The sequence below is a fragment of the Hippopotamus amphibius genome, chromosome 15, assembly GCF_030028045.1.
Source record: "Hippopotamus amphibius kiboko isolate mHipAmp2 chromosome 15, mHipAmp2.hap2, whole genome shotgun sequence".
In the NCBI taxonomy this organism is placed as follows: domain Eukaryota; kingdom Metazoa; phylum Chordata; class Mammalia; order Artiodactyla; family Hippopotamidae; genus Hippopotamus; species Hippopotamus amphibius.
The window spans coordinates 36,090,687-36,109,591 of NC_080200.1; the positions used below are offsets into that span (position 1 = coordinate 36,090,687).

The 18,905-nt window shown below is 42.4% G+C and overlaps 1 protein-coding gene across 2 annotated transcripts in view; it reads right to left on the reverse strand.

Moving 5' to 3' along the window:
* The window catches only part of GHR (growth hormone receptor), a 324,223-nt gene extending 308,051 nt beyond the window's left edge, over window positions 1-16,172 (reverse strand). The window contains exon 1 of one of the 2 annotated variants that reach the window (XM_057708793.1): window positions 15,983-16,078. The gene's annotated coding sequence lies outside the window, so the exon portion shown is untranslated. Of the gene's footprint in view, window positions 1-15,982 lie in introns of both variants that reach the window. The other variant, XM_057708792.1, reaches the window with a different exon arrangement.
* Between the last annotated feature and the right edge of the window lie 2,733 nt (window positions 16,173-18,905).

The window sequence follows — 18,905 nt, forward strand, 5'->3', positions numbered from 1 at the left end:
AAAGTGAGGATGTTGGATTCAGCTTTCAGCAGGGGTCTAATAGCATTCTTCCTTATGTATGGCTGCCCCTGGCATTACAGAACTTTAGCATCCCTGACTCTAGACACTAAAAGTCTATAAATCTTTCCAGTCCTTTTCTTTTTAATTAATTAATTTATTGGCTGTGTTGGGTCTTCATTGTTGCATACGGGCTTTCTCTAATTGCAGCAAGTGGGGGCTACTCTTCATTGTGGTGCGCGGGCTCCTCACTGTAGTGGCTTCTCTTGTTGCGGAGCACAGGCTCTAGGTGTGTGGGCTTCAGTAGTTGCAGCACATGGGCTCAATAGTTGTGGCTCCTGGGCTCGAGACCACAGGCTCAATAGTTGTGGCGCACGAGTTTAGTTGCTCTGTAGCATGTGGGATCTTCCTGGAGCTGGGATCGAACCCATGCCCCCTGCATTAGCAGGTGGATTCTTAACCACTGTACCACCTAGGAAGTCCGCTTTCCAGTCCTTTTAACAACCCTATTTCCAAATGCCCCTATGCCCTGCTTAGCCGAATGGTAAAGGATCACTGATGGAGGATCTCAAATTCTACGAGGGCTTATGGCTCCATTGGGCCAAGACTAACAGTACAAGCATGTGCAGGGAAGTGGGGTGGAGGAAGCAATCTCAGGCCAACTCTACCATTGTAGGGTCCATTCAAGATCATATTCTTGGGAGAAAAAAGATGGCGGCGAAGTAGAGGGACGTGGAATGCATCCCTCTCCACAGATGCATTGGGAATGCAACAAAGGATGCAATAATTCCCACAGAGAACCAGCTGAACACCAGCAGACGGCCTCGGACACCAGAAAGGACCGCAAGGAGCCCAACATAACCGGTAGGGAGGCATCTACGAGGGCTCAAAGAGGGTGAAGCGGCGGAGCCGTGGCAGACGGGAGGGAATGAGAAACATACGGAGGGTCCGCAGCGCAGCTTAGCGTTCTGGGACCGAGACGTCGATCCACAGCTGAACAGAGGGTCCGGGAGCAGGAGCGTGGGAACTGGAGAGCTGGTTCAGGGTGAGAAACATTGTTGCCAGTAAGGTGACAGACCAAGAGGACAGGAGGGAAGAGGTCCATGGCAAGGAGTGTCTTCCCCTGAGAGCTGCCAGGCCATGATGGCGGCTGCAGGCTGCAGGCTCACGGGCAGGGCGGGGAGGAGCCGCGCATAGCCTCTCTCACTCTTTCAGCACCTCTGCAACAGGCAGTGGAGAGACACCCTGTGGGCCACCTAAGGTGCTCAGGGATAACAAGCACCCTCAGGCACTCGGGTGGGGATAGATTAAAACCCCTTGGAATGCAAGCAGCAGGGAGGCTGCCTAGAAAAAAACAAACAAACAAACAAACAAAAAAACCTGAGAGAGGCCCAACTCTAAGACTTTCTGTTTACACCTGAGCCACCAGCGTCCCTCTGCAAAAGGCACCTCCAAGGCCGACTGAAACAACAGTGCGCCACTGCTCACTCACTCCCAGGAGAAGGAGCCACTATTGTACCCTCTCCCTCCCCACACACCGACGCTTACAGACAAACAATAAAGGAACCTCTACTGGTCACAGAATAATGCAAAAAAACCCAAGGCGAGGAGAAGGAAACTTACAGCTGAGACGCTAAGGAAACAGAAATATTAGTGTCAATTCCTATTGAACTGGTCCATTCTGGGATCCGTTCTGGATTTTTTTTTTTTCTTTTTCCTCTTTTTTTTTCTTTTCCTCTCTCTCTGTTTTTTTTTTTCTTTTTCTCTCTCTCTCTTTTTTTTCCTTATTAAATACAATCTTAGCCCTAAGCGATCTACAAGTTTTATAACATAATTTTTTAATGCTATTCTTTATTCTATTTTTATTTTTTTGCCTTTTTATATACTTCTATATCTAGCTAAATTTTTGGTAGTACGGACAATATAGCTCTCATACTTTCCTTTCATCCCTATCTTTTATACATTTCTATTTCTTTCTTTTTATTTGCATATTTGCAACCACACTACGCTCTTCTGTTCCCGTTTCTTCCAGTCATTTTAAGTTTATTTTCTCTTAACATACTTATAAGCAACACTATCGATCTGCTCAGACTCCTTGCTCTATTCTCCAGATGACGCACCGCCTTGGTATTTAATATTAGGTTTTTGTCTTTATCTTAGTTCTTAGTATAGTTGTCTAATTACATTCTGAGAATCTCCATTCTCTCTGGTGGTACTCTGGCTCTTTTCTATATTTGATCCTAGCTTACAAAATCTCCCTGGATTAATGTTTGTATGTGTAAGGTGTTATTTGTTTCTTAGTTTGCTTTTGCTTTTCTCTCTGATTTGTTCTGTTTCAGTTGTCAATTTCGGTTGGGTTTCTCCTTGAATATCTGGTAGCACACTGGGGTTCTGTCAGGTCTTTCTACAGCCTTATGTCCTAATGGATTCAGTAATGGTGTGTCTTATACATGTATGTGTTTCCTAGACTTAGTATTTGTTTAATCCAATACTTGGACATAGTCTGAGGCTTGGACAGTCTTCTATAAACACCTCTATCACCAGGACAGGCAACCCCAAAAGTTTGGACAACCATGAGGAAACAAAGAAACACCATGCAGGCAAAGGAGCAGGAAAAAACCCACAAGACCAAATAAATGAGGAGGAAATAGGAAAAATTCCTGAAAAAGAATTTAGAGTAATGATAGTAAAAATGATACAAAATCTCGATAACAAAATAGAGAAAGTACAAGAAACAGTTCATGAGAACTCAGAAAAACAAACAGCAATGGATAACAAAATAACTGAAATTAAAAATACTCTAGATGCTATAACCAGCAGAATGACTGAGGCAGAAGAACGAATAAGTGAGTTGGAAGATAGAATGGGGGAAATAGCTGCCACAGAGCAGGAAAGAGAAAAAAGAATAAAAAGAATAGAAGACCATCTCAGAGACCTCAGTGATAACATTAAGTGTACCAACATTCGAATTATAGGCATCCTAGAAGAAGAAGAAAACAAGAAAGGGTCTGAGAAAATATTTGAAGAGGTTATAGTGCAAAACTTCCCCAACATGGGAAAGGAAATAATTAACCAAGTCCAAGAAGCACAGAGAGTCCCATACACAATAAACCCAAGGAGAAATACACCAAGACACATATTAATCAAACTAACGACAATTAAACACAAAGAAAAAATATTAAAAGCAGCAAGAGAAAAGCAACAAACAACATATAAGGGAAAACCCATCAGGATAACAGCTGATCTTTCTACAGAAACTCTGCAGGCCAGAAGGGAATGGCAGGATATGCTGAAAGTCCTGAAAGAGAGAAACCTACAGCCAAGAATACTCTACCCAGCATGAATCTCATTCAGATTTGAGGGAGAAGTCGAAAGCTTTCCAGACAAGCAAAAGTTAAGAGAATTCAGCACCACCAAACCAGCCTTACAACAAGTGCTAAAGGAACTTCTCTAAGTAGGATACACAAGAAAAGGAAAACACCTACAAATACAAACCCAAAACAATTAAGAAAATGGTAATTGGAACACACATGTCAATAATCACTTTAAATGTAAATGGATTAAATGCTCCAACCAAAAGACACAGACTGGCTGAATGGATACAAAAACAAGACCCTTCTATATGCTGCCTACAAGAAACCCACTTCAGACCAAGGGATACATATAGACTGAAAGTAAAGGGATGGAAAAAGATATTCCATGCAAATGGAAGTCAAAAGAAAGCTGGAGTAGCAATACTCATATCAGACAAACTAGACTTGAAAGTAAAGACTATTAAAAGAGACAAGGAAGGACACTACATAATGATCAAGGGATCCATTCAAGAAGAACATATCACAATGGTAAATATCTATACACCCAACATAGGAGCACCTCAATACATAAGGCAAATGCTAACAGCTATGAAAGGGGACATCGACAGCAACACAATAATAGTGGGAGACTTGAACACCCCACTTACATCAATGGACAGATCATCCAAACAGAAAATAAATAAAGACACACAAGCTTTAAATGACACATTAGACCATCTCGACTTAATGGATATTTATAGGACATTCCATCCAGAAACGACAGACTACACTTTCTTCTCAAGTGCATACGGAACATTTTCCTGGATAGATCACATCTTGGGTCACAAATCAAACCTCAGTAAATTCAAGAAAATTGAAATCATATCAAGCATCTTCTCAGACCACAACGCCATGAGACTAGATATCAATTACAGGAAAAAAAACTGCAAAAAATACAAACACATGGAGGCTAAACAATTCACTCTTAAACAACCAAGAAATCACTAAAGAAATCAAAGAGGAAATCAAAAAATATCTAGAAACAAATGACAACGAAAACACAACAACCCAAAACCTATGGGACGCAGCAAAAGCAGTTCTAAGAGGGAAGTTTATAGCAATACAGTCCTACCTTAAGAAACAAGAAAATTATCGAATAAACAACCTAACCTTACACCTAAAACAACTAGAGAAAGAAGAACAAAGAAACCCCAAAGTGAGCAGAAGGAAAGAAATCACAAAGATCAGAGCAGAAATACATGAAAAAGAAAGGAAGGAAACCATAGCAAAAATAAATAAAACTAAAAGCTGGTTCTTTGAGAAGATTAACAAAATTGATAAACCATTAGCCAGACTCATCAAGAAAAAAAGGGAGAAGATGCAAATCAACAGAATTAGAAATGACAAAGGAGAAGTAACAACGGACACCTCAGAAATACAAAACATCATGAGAGACTACTACAAGCAACTCTATGCCAATAAATTGGATAACCTAGAAGAAATGGATAAATTCTTAGAAAAATACAATCTTGCAAGACTGAACCAGGAAGAAATAGAAACCATGAACAGACCAATCACAAGTATGGAAATTGAGGCAGTGATTAAAAATCTCCCAACACACAAAAGCCCAGGACCAGATGGGTTCACGGGCGAATTCTATCAAACATTTCGAGAAGAGCTAACACCTATCCTTCTCAAACTCTTCCAAAATATTGCAGAAGGCGGAACACTCCGAAACTCATTCTACGAGGCTACCATCACCCTGATACCAAAACCAGGCAAAGATGTCACAAAAAAAGAAAATTACAGGCCAATATCACTGATGAATATAGATGCAAAAATCCTCAACAAAATACTAGCTAACGGACTCCAACAGCACATTAAAAAAATCATACACCATGATCAAGTGGGGTTTATCCCTGGAATGCAAGGATTCTTCAATATACGCAAATCAATCAATGTGATACATCATATCAAAAAATTGAAGGATAAAAACCATATGATCATCTCAATGGATGCAGAAAAAGCTTTTGACAAAATTCAACATCCATTTATGATAAAAACTCTCCAGAAAATGGGCATAGAAGGAAATTACATCAACATAATAAAAGCCATATATGAGAAACCAAAAGCCAACACTGTTCTCAATGGGGAAAAACTGGAAGAATTCCCTCTAAGAACAGGAACAAGACAAGGGTGTTCACTCTCACCATTATTATTCAACATAGTTTTGGAAGCTTTAGCCACAGCAATCAGAGAAGAAAAAGAAATCAAAGGAATGCAAATTGGAAAAGAAGAAGTAAAGTTGTCACTCTTTGCAGATGACATGATATTATATATAGAAAACCCTAAAGACTCTACCAGAAAACTGCTTGCACTAATTGATGAGTTTAGTAAAGTAGCAGGATACAAAATTAATGCACAGAAATCTCTTGCATTCCTATACAGTAACAACGGAAGAGTAGAAAGAGAAATTAAGGAAACTCTCCCATTCACCACTGTAACAAAAAGAAGAAAATATCTAGGAATAAACCTGCCTAAGGAGGCAAAAGATCTGTATGCAGAAAACTTTAAGACATTGATGAAAGAAATCAAAGATGACACAAACAGATGGAGGGACATACCATTTTCCTGGATTGGAAAAATCAACATCGTGAAAATGACTGTACTACCCAAAGCAATTTACAGATTCAATGCAATCCCGATCAAATTACCAATGGCATTTTTCACAGAACTAGAGCAAGAAATCTTACGATTTGTATGGAAACGCAAAAGACCCCGAATAGCCAAAGCCATCTTGAGAAGGAAAAATGGAGTTGGTGGAATCAGGCTTCCTGACTTCAAACTATACTACAAGGCCATAGTGATCAAGACAGTATGGCACTGGCAAAAAAATAGAAAGGAAGATCAATGGAATAGAATAGAGAACTCAGAAGTAAGCCCAAACACATATGGGCACCTTATCTTTGACAAAGGAGGCATGAATATACAATGGAAAAAAGACAGCCTCTTCAATAAGTGGTGCTGGGAAAATTGGACAGCAACATGTCAAAGAATGAAATTAGAACACTTCCTAACACCATACACAAAAATAAACTCCAAATGGATTAAAGACCTACATGTAAGGCCAGACACTATAAAACTCCTAGAGGAAAACATAGGCAGAACACTCTATGACATCCATCAAAGCAAGATCCTTTTTGACCCACCTCCTAGAATCATGGAAATAAAATCAAGAATAAACACATGGGACCTCATGAAACTTAAAAGCTTTTGCACAGCAAAAGAAACCATAAACAAGACTAAAAGGCAACCCTCAGAATGGGAAAAAATAATTGCCTATGAAACAACGGACAAAGGATTAACCTCCAAAATATACAAGCAGCTCATGAAGCTTCATACCAAAAAAGCAAATAACCCAATCCACAAATGGGCGGAAGACCTAAATAGACATTTCTCCAAAGAAGACATACAGATGGCCAACAAACACATGAAAAGATGCTCAACATCACTAATCATCAGAGAAATGCAAGTCAAAGCCACAATGAGGTATCACCTCACACCGACCAGAATGGCCATCATCACAAAATCTGGAAACAACAAATGTTGGAGAGGGTGTGGAGAAAAGGGAACTCTCCTGCACTGTTGGTGGGAATGTAAGTTGGTACAGCCACTATTGAAAACAATTTGGAGTTTCCTTAAAAAACTACAAATAGAACTACCATATGATCCAGTAATCCCACTACTGGGCATATACCCAAAGAAAACCATAATCCCAAAAGAAACTTGTACCATAATGTTTATTGCAGCACTATTTACAATAGCCAGGACATGGAAGCAACCTAAATGCCCATCAACAAATGAATGGATAAGAAGATGTGACATGTATATGCAATGGAATATTACTCAGCTATAAAAAGGGATGAGATGGAGCTATATGTAATGAGGTGGATAGAACTACAGTCTGTCATACAGAGTGAAGTAAGTCAGAAAGAGAAAGACAAATATTGTATGCTAACTCACATATACGGAATCTAAAAATGGTACTGATGAACTCAGTGACAAGAACAAGGACGCAGATACAGAGAATGGACTGGAGAACTCGAGGTTTGGGTGGGGGCAGGGGGTGAAGGGGAAGCTGAGACGAAGTGAGAGAGTAGCACAGACATATATATGCTACCAACTGTAAAACTGATAGTCAGTGGGAAGTTGTATAACAAAGGGAGTCCAACCGAGGATGGAAGATGCCTTAGAGGACTGGGGCGGGGAGGCTGGGGGGACTCAAGGTGGGGGGAGTCAAGGAAGGGAGGGAATACGGGGATATGTGTATAAAAAGAGACGATTGAACTTGGTGTACCCCCCAAAAAAACTAAAAATAAATAAATAAATAAATAAATATAATTTTGATAATTTAAAAAAAAAAAGATCATATTCTTAAAAGGAAGCCATGCTGTTGGTATCTTTAATAGACCTCTTGGGATACTGTTAAAGAAAGAAGTTTTAAAGTTGAATTTATATAATGTTCACACAGGAGAAGTTTGCAGAGACACTTGTAACAGTCACCACTCCCCCAGCAAGGACTAGGCTCAGGGTGGCCATGCCAATAGCTCCACCCAAAGGATGGGCCTATATGCCACAACAGTAGTAAGCAATGAGAAGGGCTTCCAGTGGGAAACGAATCCACAGCCTGGTGCACCCTGCTGGCTCCCTGCTACAAGTAAGCCCAGGGAGCTCCAGATACACCACCTGGGGCTCAGTTCCAACCTCCTCACACAAAACGTCTACCTATCTAATTTACCATATTTTAAATTCTGGCTCTGGAGGCATTTTGCCCATAAAGCCTCACCTCCAACACTTTAGCCCAAACAGCTCTCCCTTCTCTCTAAATAAATGTAGCATTTGTGTTCTGTAATATAATTTTTCATTAAATTGCATATTTGTCAGTTCTCCCATAGTCACGCCATGTACGTTATTAGCGCTGCCTTCTTAGCTTAAACGCTAGCTCCCCAAATCAAGGCTCATGTCTTACACGACTTTTATATTCCCCGGTGCCCTGAACATTCCTGGGAACACAGTAATGGCTCAACAAATATGTGTTCTGTCTTTGATTTTTCACAGCCATCTCAAAAATACCACTAGCTTGGCCAAACTTGCATCCTGTAGGCTGATAAAATAGCTTATTTATTCACATCTTTTCTTAAGTAGTTTTCAAAGTACTTTTCAGATGACATAATTAACTCTCACATACCTCATATATACTGAAAGAATAAGTAAAAATACTAAAGTGTACAGGACAAAGGCAAAGAGAATTAAAATCTCATGCCCTGTGATGAGGGTATAGCAAGAGCTGACAAACTGGATGTGTTTCCTGAGTCCTACAGAAAAATTCGAAATGTCTCCATCTTTCTTCAAATATTAAAAACTTCTAGATGTTTTCAAGGCCTTGAACAAGATCCACTTTGGCAAGCTGGTCATCAAGTTTGGGTGCCATCATGACTCTAAGGAGAATAATACCAAGTCTGCATTACGAGCTTAGATCCTAGTTACCAGCCAAGCCTATCCATATCCCTATGTTCCCAACTCTCCACATACTTCTTGTCAACACTTCAATTCTCTCTCTGTTTTACCACACACTAAGGTCATTAATAACATATGTATTGAATGTTTATTCTATGACAAGCAAAGTATTGTTTCTCCAATGTGCCTACTGGAAATAAGACGCTACACTGACTACTGATACGAAAGAAATCCTTCCACTTCATTTTGCTGCTCTTTCTTTAATCTTCCTGACTCGCTAGGTATAAAAACAGTGTCTTGTCTTCAGTCATCATCCTCTTGCCCAGGGATTCCAGTATCTTCTTCTACTCCTACGGGAAGAAGCCATTGTAGAGGTTTTGTCTTCAGGAATCTTTTCACACTTTCTCATTCACGTATGCTTTCCCAGGCTCTTCTTTGCTTTACCAAATTTAGCTTTTCTGGGATAACAATAACATAGCTTGAAGATGTCTGAAGAAGCAGCTGAGGCAGGATCATATGCCATCATCCTGACCAAGGACAAAGGCTGATTTCCTGCCTGACAGCAATCAAAACTGGAAGTCTGACTGAGGACTTATCAGCCATCATCAAACTTGAGATGAGCTATTTTCTGCATCACGGCAGCACCTTCTATTTTAATGAGCACAGGGAGAGAGCTATGTAAGACTCTGTTTTGTAATGGTCTCACTCTACTTCTTTTGATATGCCTACTCGAAGATTAAAAAAAAAAGATGGATGTGACATTATGATAAAGTGCACTTTTCAAGCAAAACAAAAATGAGCTTTTCTTTGCACCAACGATTTTATCATGTCTAATATGCCAAAGAAATAGAGAGGGATGCCTCTTTTAAGGTTTTTAATTATATACTGCTTTAAATGTTTCATTCTATAAACAACTGAGGACACAATCAAGGAGTTATTAGAGCAAATGTCTGGCATAGCAGGCTGTCCATGATAGATAAATACATCGAGGCACCTGTTCAATTCGCAAGCCCTTTTGGTTCTAGTGCTGACTGAGGGATTTATCAGGGTACTTTCTACCACCGGTGCCAAATCTCCATGAAGTGAGCATTTTCCCTAGGATACACTTTGCACTTAGAAGCCCAGCCAGCTGGGATAGACTTGTTTATGTTTAAACAAATTCACAATCTAAGAAGTATAATTCATTGGGATTATAATGATATTCTTCTAAAGAAAACTGACTGAAGTCTAGGCAGTAATAAAAGAAGCAAGCCCTAATCAGAGCAGTAAACACAAATGGAAGTTTTAAGGACTCTGTAGAAGAAATTATCTACTGATTTTAGAATGGAGTATTTGAAGGTAAGTTGAGATGCTAATTAAAAACACACAGCCCAACAATTTCTGACAAAATCACTGCCTTCCTATGAATCACTAGTAAGTGAAATTTGTGCCTGACCTAAGGCTTCGTTCGTCTATATTAAAAGGTAGTGAGAAACACCTAACAAAGAAATTGAGACTAAACAATGACCCTCTCTGTCATCCTTCTTTTAAGTGTCTGGTACTTATGAAATTTTCTTTAGCTCAAAGCAAAAACAACAACAAAAGAAACTATTTCAGAAAGACCTCCTGCATCAGACCATGATGAGCTGGTATTGTTTAGAATGAGAGCTGGAAGCGCAGTCAGGATTACATTTTTATCTCTTTTACTTAATTGATTTAAAAAAAATTAATGGTAAGGGAATAGAATCAGCAAACACTATTTCTTCATGTTTATATTCAAAGTTGTTGTATACTGTTAAATAAGTGATATAAATTATAGCTTGACTGTCCAAAGCAGCTCACATTAATTCAACTAACACTCTTCCTACTACTGCTGTGTTTACAGCATTCAGTAGAGTAGAAAATAATAAAAATGAATAAAATTTATTTTCTGCTCTTGAGAAACCAACAGCCTAGCAAGGAAGACAGATATGTAAAAAGTAGACCATGAAACTGAAAATGAATGAAATAGGTGTTCCCACAGACATTCAAGCAAAGCCGCAAAAGAGCTGACAAAAGAAATTCAATAATTTAATGGATTCAAACATAGCCCTGAAAAGAATCCTAAGAGATCATCTTATTTACTCTTCTCTTTTTTTTGTTGCTGTTTATTTTTTATTAACTTGTAAGAAATACAAAGCTTGAGAAAGTTAAATAGTTTGCAAAAATTATAAAGCCTATTAGAGGCAGAGGTTAGAGGTGACCCAGGTTTCCTGACACCTAGTTTACTATTATTTCACATGATGCCATCCTCACTTGCAGGTGTCTTATATCAAAGTAGAAATTTGGTTTAGAAATTATTTGTCCAAGTATGTTTCAGTGGGTCTGCTATATTTGGGGCAGGGGGAGGGTGGATAGGAGGTAGGGAGTAGTGAAATCAATTTTTTTAATATTTCTTATTCAACTACAGTTGATTTACAACATTGTGTTAGCTTTAGGTGTACAGCAAAGTGGTACACTTTTTTCAGATGCTTTTCCCATATAGGTTATTAAATGAAACAGATTTTTGAACTTTAAAAAATATATTTTATCATTATTTCCTCCCTTCAAATGAGAAAGGAATAAAGCAAAGAAGCAAATGTAATATGGATATGGATGGAGACCTTAATGCGAGGGGGATGAGTGAGGACTCTTACTGCTCATATACACACACACACACGAGCGGGACAGCACAGACAATTTCATCTAAGAGCACAAGACTCTCACTGGCCCCTTTTCCTGACTGAAGGTCTATGCACACAGTAGGCCCTCCTGATAGGCCCAGATGTCAGTCTATATCACAGGTTGGTTTTCTCTCTTTGCCAAGAGAAAAGTCATTTCTTTCACATGCAGACTTGCTGAAATCAACAACACTGTCATCACCATCATCAACCATAAACATTTCCTGCAGGAAGACAGAAGATTCTCAGCTGTGGCAGATTCTCAGCTGGTGGCAGGGCAAACATAATTCAGTCAGGAAGCCTCAGACAGATACACAAAAGAGAAGCCAATCGTGACAGATAGGTGTCTAATGTGGAGTACTGGCCATAAATGCTACAGACTTTGTGTGAAAACGCCTCAGTCCTAGGCGGTAGGCATTAGAATTCTCATAGAGGAGAAAAGAGAGTCTCAGAGGAGTTAGTTTGCACGTTCGTGGTAGAGCTCAGATTCAACTGGGCTCTGATGGGTCCCAAAGTGGCTGTCTTTGAATCGCACCCTCCCCACTGTAGGTACCAGCTTTGCTTCCTTCCTCCAAGGCGAGGACTTGTTAAGTGAGGAACATCAGGGAACTCCCTCAGTGCCGATGGCAAGATATACCTGCTCTAGACATCCCTGCGGCATCAGCAAGTGTTTACCTCCAGAGGAAGATGCGGTTGCTGACTCAGTTCATGTCCTGTGTGTACACCTTAAATCCCAGTTGCCTGAGGAAGCATTTCTGATGTACTTTCACCTCATTTAAGGCCAGATGGCACACTGTCTAGTACTTGGACAGACAAGCCATCAATAAATGCTGACTGCTAGTACTGACTCATGCTTGTGGAAGCAGACACAATGAGGTCCATGAAAAGAATACCTTGTGAGGTAACCTCTACCTGTCTGTAACATGCAGCTGCAGTGTGCTCATCTTCAGAACATTCTACATCTGCTGTTCTGGAGCTTGGTATTCCTTGATAGTAAAAAATTAGGTAGCTGTCTTCACTACATGTAGAATTCTATTTACCTGTACAGTATTATACTTTCCACAGATTTATTGGGAGTTCGGGCATGAAAAAATGTTTTGAAACTATTATCATAATGTTTTGACTGAGGATGATTAATAATCTGAAAAGAATGAGTTGTTTACAGGTTTGAAATTAGTGAACAGCATAATGAGATGGTTAAAATAGCTCATGAATATTAAGTTGACTTAATAGGTGTAGAAAGTCCAGGACTAAGGATTTCACATCTATGTTTTCGATGATATACATAAGGAATGATGACGAGAATGTGGACTCGAGGACATTTTGGTCAGGGCAGAAAAGGGTGGCACCCCACAGTGGGTGAGGAACAGGTCCAAGCATAGGCAAAAAAGAATTCAAGGAGAAGGAGCATACTGTTTGTTTCCCAATACAGCACTTAAAGGGAAGAGAGATGAGAGTCATTGTGTGTGGTTCCAGCAACTTAATACTAGGTCACTGAGCAGAAGAAAATGTCGATTCTGTACAGGCAGAACTTTCTAAACATGAATCTCTCCTAGAATGCACTGGCTAGTAAGGAAGCAAGATTTCCATCTGATTATTTCCAAGGAGAGGTAAGCTGGCCCACTAACAGGGAGGGCTACTGAAGTGGCAGTTCTTGCCCCTGATAGGGAGTTACCTCTAAAGTTGCTGATCATACTAATCAACCATGCTATTGAATATATTATTTACATTATACTGTCACAGACTGAAAAAAATCACTTGCCAAAAAGACATCCTATATTGCCCTGTTTACCCAATTAGTAAAGGTCTGACACCAGCTTTGCTAAACTTCAATTCTTACCAATTCAAGATTCAGAAAGTGATTAGGTGATTTGAACACTCACATTATTTAACTCATTACCACAGAGATTACAGGGTTTTCTTTTTTTAAGAAGAAAAAGTGATGGTTTGTGTGGACGCATGTGAACACACTAAAAAATAGAAGTTATTTTCATTATTGACATTCTTTTAAAAAATGTCTTCTCTGAAAGTAAATCTCCAGAATTGTGCATTTTACCAGTGGAATGACCAGAGAAGCTTAAGGTTAACAGATTTAAAAAATATAACCCATGCTTTTTTTCTAAGCTAAACAATTTGCCGTGCCACATTCTCAGCATATCCCTCAAATTTATCTTTACATTAACAACACTTACCAGCAGATAGCCAAAAAGACTTGCCAAGTTGGACCAACTTCAAGGTTTGTTTCCATGCTGGGGTGCTTCATGCGCTCAGCAGAAGCAGACTGCAACTGAGGGCTCATTTATTACATTTTGCTATAAACATTATGTCTTGAGCTAACAAGATACTCAACACTACAGTTCCACAGGTTACTAAGCACCATAAACATCTGTTAACACAGGCACCAAAGATAGCACAGAAAAGGCATCTAAGATCCATTTCTAAGAGGTTTATGATGTGGAGTCTGCCGTTTAAAAGCTAATAATCAAAAACACAGCCCCAGACTCTAACTAGAACAAATATTTGCAAGGCAAAGTTATGCTCAGCTTGAACAAAACTGCACTCGCGTGGTCACTTTGTCAATGCATTTATAGATTTTCATTTCACACCTCTGCCCATTAAGTGTTGGTTTTCCATGCCATTCAGGAGACCCAAACTATATTTTCACTGTGATACATTTACTCCAAAAGAAAAGCTGAATATTGGCTCACCAACTTTCCTTAGACTCATGTGAAGCAAAAAGTTTCTGAAGGTAGAAGATGAGAGATGGGACGTACTTAAGCTACAAATGAAGTTTTCCAATGGTCTCTGGGCATAAAACACATCCTTCCAGCTCCATCTAAAGTCCATCTGAAGGGAAACCACAAATGACCCAGACCGCTTGAAATCTAATCTGGGAACCCTGAGCTTTGTTTTTCTAAAAGGAAACAGAATCACAGAAAGGATGGAACCAACAACTCTGTCTACTAAATCATTTTATTTCGTTTCTATCCAGCATTTTAATTTCTGGAAATGTTTCAGTACTAGCTACCTCCAAGGTCTATACCCTGGCACCCCAGAGAACAGGACTTCCAAGATGACACCAACTGCTCAGGGCACAGAACTGCCACTGTGAGGAAAGGTGAGAGCCTTCCCAGGCACACACACCAGGATGTCAAAACACCCCAGAGGCTGTGGACAACAGCACCCTGGGAATCTCTGATCCCACGGATCCAGCCTGGGTCCGCGTCTCCAGGCTTGTGGACCCACGCATTCACAGGTCTCCTAGAACCTCCGTCCTCCTATGCAGGTCTCCTGAGAGCTCCAGAAACCTCCGCCTTTAGCCCTTCGAAGGTAAAGGGATTAGTACTTCAAAGTCCGTGGTACTTAAATTCTGTACAGAAATTCCTGCGACTTCCCAACCCTCTGGCCTTCCGTTACCTTCCCCTGTCCCTTCCAAGGTCTCCTGGCGGCACAAACAGGCGGGCGGCACCTCTCGGGCCTCCACCCCCCTACCCCACCGCACACCCTACTGGCTCAGGCTCCGACACGCCCCCGCCAGGCGCACACACGCGCGCACACACACAGCGCGCACGTACACCCATTCAGCACACAGACCCCGCACCCGGCCGACTCCCACAGCACTGCCCCAGCAGGCGTACCCCCAGCTCCGGGTTATATAAAAAGCACTCACCCCAAAATAGACTTCCCGGTGCACCCGCAAGTAGGTGACCCTGCCCAGCACCCGCTGCGCGCCGCCAGCGTCTTCTCCCCAGACCCGCCACTACCCCACTCACCCGCGGCTCTCTTGCCTTGGACAGTTCTGTCAAAACTTTGAGCCTGGTTGATTTCATAACCACGAGTGCGTCCAGGGCTGGAGGAGCTCGGCTCGCCACGATCTCCACCCACCCCGGCTCATGGGAACTGGTGGCCGTGACTCTGACCCCAGCTGCGCCGGTGCCAGTGCGCCGCTGCAGCCCGCACAAACGCGCAAAGGGTGCTGCGCTTTGCGGAGGAGCGCGCGGTGCAAAGGCGCACAGTCGGACAGCCTCCCCTCTCCTCCCGCCGCGCAGCCGGGGACCTCTCCCCGCTCAGCGGCGGAGCCTCAGCAGTTCCTGCCCCAGCCCGGCTGGCTGATGATGTCAAACAGAAACACTCGCAAAACTTCTAAGACTTCAACAGAACTGGCTTCGGAGGAAGCCCCTCCAGGCACAGCAAACACGGGTGGGAGCAGGCGCCAGCGTGGGATGGTTCGCTTGTCACCCCCAACTCCCTGACGCCCCCACCAACTTGCACACACACACACGTCCAGAGCGTGGATCGGGTTACAATTACCCACCAGCAGAAAACAACTTCTTGGCGAGGAGCAGGGGAGCACTGCCAACCCCCAAGTCACCAGGACAAAAATTATCCGTGTAAATACATGACAGATCCCCACTTTCAAAAACAACTGGCGCCCCAGGCCCCCCGACACAACAAGGGGAAAATAAGAGCCCGAGCCCCAGAGCTCCCTTGCAGTACCTCCGAGCCTTGCCTCCGGAGACAGCGCAGTTCGCGTCCGCGCCGGGGCCGAGGGCGCGGGGCCTTCCGGCCTGCGCGGCCCCAGCCCAGGGTCCCCGCCGCCGCCGGGGCTCAGCAGCCGCCGCCGCCGCCGCCGCCGCTGCAGCCGCCGCCGCCGCTCCCTAGACCTTCTCCTCTTCCCATGGCTGCGCCCCGCTTGGCAGCTTGCGGGCTGTCAGGCTTGGGGAGGGGGAAGGGGGCGGGGTGAAGCGGGAAGGGAGGATGGGAGGGGAGGGGTAGGGTGGGAACCGGCGGCCGCCGTTCACCAGGGGTCACGCCGGGCTCTGCCCGCCGCGCCCGGGACCCGGGCTGCCGCAGCGAGGGGAAGCGGGAGCTCAGCGCGGCCGACTGGAGACCCGCTGCGGAGGCGCCGAGCGCCGTCCGGGCCGAGCATTACGCGGAGCTGGGATGAAGCGTTCCCCGGCGAGCGCTTGGACTTGGTGCGTGTCACTCTCCTCTGGGCTGCGCGGCTCCTCCTAGAGGAAAATATTGGTAGTTGCAGGACACTTCCTTCCTCTTCGCCCACCCCTGTTCCCAAAAAGAAGGCAGGACCTAAAAGAGCGTAAGTGCAGTCAACAAATTCAAGGGAACGCTTGCAGAAAAGTTAGTTTTCTGCTGGAAGGGGGCTGGAGGCGGGGAGCACGGACAAAGCTTTAAAAGCTTAATTGGCAAACCAAACATTGCCTCTTTCCACCTGCAACCAATTTCCAAACTCCTGCTCCCTGGGACATGGTGAAAAGAGAGTTAAAAGTAGGAAGGACCTCGGGGATATGTGTATAAAAACAGATGATTGAACTTGGTGTACCCCCCCAAAAATAATAAATAAATAAAATTATTTTTTAAAAAAAGTAGGAAGGACCTTATTTTAGAGGTAATGAAACGGAGGGAAGAGAGATGAAGTAATTTACCAAGGACACAAGGCATGTTAGAATAGGGATATGTCCAGAAAGTGGAGCACAGGGATGCAGGGTGTCCAGACACAGGCTCAGCCTGAGGACTGCCCTTGTGGGTGACCTAGGGAACGTGGTTTTTAAATGTCCTGCTGCGCTGGACGTCTGTCACATACAGGTTTGCCCACCTCAATCCACTGCAGGGAAAATAAAGTGAGAGGAGAAGCTGTCAAAGTGCTCAGAAAGTCAATATCCTTCTGCATAAGACTGTCATTTTGTTAAGGCATCAAGCTCCCAGTCACCACATGCTTTTCTAAGCAGAAAGTTCAAAAGTGGAGTTCCAGGTTGTCTGAGATCTGATGGAGCAGCCCATCATGCTATCTTTTCACTATTTACTTTATTACTGACAGCCAGTTATAATGTCATTTAACAGCTTCAGCTTACTAAATGACATTTTTTTTACAGAGTTCCCAGACACAAAGCCAAATTTATACCCAGAAAGAAATGTTTAAGCAACAGCTTAAAGAAACCAAGCTTCTTAGCATAGAAGCTTGAATAAATAAGCGTAGGATAAAAAAAATCCCCAGGGCATGGAAAAATAGTACAGGGAGTCCAAGACTTGGGATAGAACATAGGATCAAAGACTTTCGGGGCAGCAGATGTCACATAAGACACCCCTGTTTTTAAAGGAATCAAAGAAGTGGAAAATTCTGTTCCTTACTGTCCTTTCTGGTGCTCAGCTGTGGCTCAACAACCCAACTGTTCAAGGCAAAGACACCCAGAATGAAAGGAGGGGGAAAGATTGCAGAAGGGGTGTGGACCACACTGTGCCATCCTGAGGCAGGAGGCAGGTGGGTGTTGATCTTGAACTGGTCCTGCTCTAGCTCTATCCTACTCAAATATAATGACGCTCCTTTTCCCTAAGAACCATCCCTAATCCCTTGATTTCTGGGGTTCCATGCTTTGCTAGAACAGTAGGAGTGCTTACCAGTGTCCTGAGTTTTTAAAAGGGGAGTTGACAACATAGAGAGATATTAGGGCACAGGCAGGCAGAACACCTGCTGGGTGGTCAGTACTGCCAGGTTGGCTGAAAGGGCAGTACTGGCAGGAGCGGAGACCAGGCAGTCCTCGAATGCTGACTCCACTCCTTGTGAGATGACCTTCCAAGTTATTTGGCTCTTCAGACTCTAATACCGCCAAATTCTCTCTTTATATCCCTTCTGTGCCTTCTCATCCTTACCCACACCCCTCGCCCTCAAGCCCAGAGAATCTTGATCTAGCCTAGAAGGTGCCAAGTGGACTCACAAAATATTTTCTAAGTTCTGTTGTTTATGGCATGAGATGATTTCAGGGCCATGCTTAGCAAAGAAAGATTACCTTCTTCCTTCCTCTGGGTTCATCTGGAGCCTTCATTCTGTGAGACAGGAAAACTGACTTCTCCGTCTTTGGGAGAAAGGTCATTATGCACAGAAAACATTGGTTAATATAAAAAATTATGGAAACAGACATAAATTTGCAGCTTACATGAAAGGCAGTCCTTTTTAAGCCACATGAATAAAGATCCTCCAATCTCATATATGATCATGTATATGTCTGTCTATAGTAGTCTTTGCCTCTTCATATAAATATTTTCCAGATTATGAGAGAAAATGTATTAGATACTGAATTAACTAATTTGCTACAAGTTAAGGCATGCCAGAGTACATTTACCTTATGAAATGTGAAATTGTACTCACCATGCCTTCCTCTCTGCCTGGAATATCCTTCTTTGACCATATAGGGAAATTCTCCTTAACCTTCAAATTCCAACTTGATAGTTTAGTGCCTGGCTTTTCCCAAAGCTGAAATTAATTAATTAACTATCCCTGCATTTGTGTCCTCATGTGTCTTTATACCTACTTTTATTAAATATCTCAGTTTTTATTAATATGTCTACTTTTCCCATTAATTATGAGACCTCTGAGGGAGGCACTATATATTCTTAGTATCTGTAC